Source organism: Suricata suricatta, chromosome 3 (genome assembly GCF_006229205.1).
Source record: "Suricata suricatta isolate VVHF042 chromosome 3, meerkat_22Aug2017_6uvM2_HiC, whole genome shotgun sequence".
NCBI classification, from domain to species: domain Eukaryota; kingdom Metazoa; phylum Chordata; class Mammalia; order Carnivora; family Herpestidae; genus Suricata; species Suricata suricatta.
Window position 1 is genome coordinate 164,365,656 of NC_043702.1, and position 2,165 is coordinate 164,367,820.

The 2,165-nt window shown below is 53.5% G+C and overlaps 1 long non-coding RNA gene across 1 annotated transcript; it reads right to left on the reverse strand.

Moving 5' to 3' along the window:
- Nucleotides 1-295: 295 nt before the first annotated feature.
- On the reverse strand, nt 296-928 carry LOC115288129. Its single transcript, XR_003906819.1, has 3 exons — nt 857-928; nt 461-512; nt 296-318 (listed from the first exon to the last, which is right to left on the reverse strand). It is a non-coding gene; the product is annotated as an uncharacterized LOC115288129 (long non-coding RNA).
- Nucleotides 929-2,165: the final 1,237 nt, after the last annotated feature.

Below are 2,165 nucleotides of genomic sequence, written 5' to 3' on the forward strand. Positions count from 1 at the left end.
TAAATCAAGACAATGCTCTTAAACCCAAAACAGGGGAGTCTGAGCATCAAAGGGAGGGATGCAGTAGGGTCCCCTCCCTAAGGAATATGGTGAGAAAAGACCTGAAGATACGGGAAGGCAACCTGGCTAGGTGCATACATGACATCTCTCTTGACCCTATAACCAGACCACCCAATTAGACTGTGTGTCTATACGTTACCCATATATAGGAGACAAAGAAGTAGAAAGTATGTAAAAGGCTACACCACCTGACGTTCAGGACTCAGTTCTTCGGGTACAAACCCTCTGAGCTTGTGTCAGCTCGAATAAAGTTGCTTCCTGGAAAGAAAGCCTTTGTGTCATGACTCTGTGCGAGAATCCTGCTACAACTCATGTCAGGCTCTGACACAAGCCGTGAAAGGTAATGCAGCAACGGGGAATCACCAAGACCAGCAACAGCGGACGACACCCCAAAACTCACAACAAGCAGCAGCAGCGGAGGTCTGCGGGGGCTCGAGACCGATTAAATCCCTCTAAAAAGGGAGAATTAAAAAAATTTTTTTTAATGTTGATTTTTGAAGGAGAGAGGCTGAGCGTGAGCAGGGGAGGGGCAGAGAGAGAGGGAGACACAGAATCTGAAGCAGGCTCCAGGCTCTGAGCTGTCAGCACAGAGCCTGATTCCAGGCTTCAACCTACAAGCTGTGAGATCATGACCGGAGCCATTCAACCAACTGAGCCACCCAGGTGCCCCTAAAAAGGAAGGATTTTTTCTGCAAACTGTCAGACTCTTCAGACACGAGCCCTCTCTTCCCACATCAGAAAGGCAGCTCCCGCTGATGGCTCTGCCCAAACAGAGCAGCAGGTGCCAGGAGCTGACCTGGATGGGACTGAGGCCTCATCACAGCTGCGCCCCCACAGGCTGACGTTGTATCTGGTTCTTTCACTTCCCACCCCCTGTGTTATCTTGTCCATTGAGTGACTTGTCTTATGTCCTACTCTGTGCATCGTGTCAAAAGCTGAGTTAGTCATGTTATGAAATGTCACAGAGTCTGGAATCCAGAACCTGCTTATTATTACGCCAACCTTGCTTTATGACTGAATACGGCTGATGTTGTGGGAAGACCTGGCCTGTGTGCGCACCTTCGTAGCTTGCTCGGGACAGAGGTGCTGCGCGGGATCAACACCAAGAGAAGGAGGCGGAACTGGGCCGAAGAAGAAGCTGAGGCCCAACAAGGACCACTGCCCACCCACGGGAACTCTGAAGCTAGCAAGGCCTTACAGGATTGACGTGACTTTCTCCACAAAGGCCAAGCCTTTGTACCCCACACCGACCAGTCCCCGGATGTGGGCTGCCCTCTGGGCAAGGCGGCTCTCCAGGGCTGACTCGGTCTTAAAAGCACTGTTAGATGAAATGTCTGCAGACCTTCCCAGCAGCTGTGGCCAAGTCTCCCCTCGAAGGCGCATCTGGGCATCCACCGAGCTGGCTCTGACATCTGACTCCATCACTCGCTCCCTGTGTGACCTTGAGTAAGGGGCTCAACCTCTCCGCATCACAGTTTGCCCATCTGACAAAAGGGGGTGACAGCCATACCCACTTTGTAAAGTTATCGGATATTGATGCTCACAACATAGAAGCCCATAGAAAGGGCTCAGTGCCACTGTGTGTCTTGAGGGAACTTTTACTTGATGATTTGGAGGAGATCAGAAATGACCCTCTCTTGGGAAGGCTCCCCAAAAGGCAGGGTTGTCAAAGCTGGGACCCGCATGTTGAGCGCAAGCTGTCCAGGCAGAGGGGGAAGAGGGTTTCAGGAAATGGGAGTAGTATGTGCAAAGGCCCAAAGGGGAGAGAAAAGAGCATGATGGCATGGCTGGAGAGGGGCATTCAGGGGGCTGGGGGGGAGAGGGCAGGAGCCCCTCCCTGAGACACCAACACTGACCTTGGCAAAGGGAGGCCTTTACAAAGAGATGCGTTCTGCCGTGAGCATGGCCCGCCCTGGTCTGGTTGGCTGGGGCTGAAGCCAGGTGGTGAGGACATTCCCAGCCTTGGAGGTGAAGGCTGCTGGGCAGCGATGTGCCTTGACCTCCAAGGCCAGAAGTGTTGGGCGGCAGCCCCTGCCTTGGAGCCCTGCTGAGGCCCTGGGCCGTGAGGTCCTTCTGGGCACTGGCAGGGCAGGTCCTACTTGACT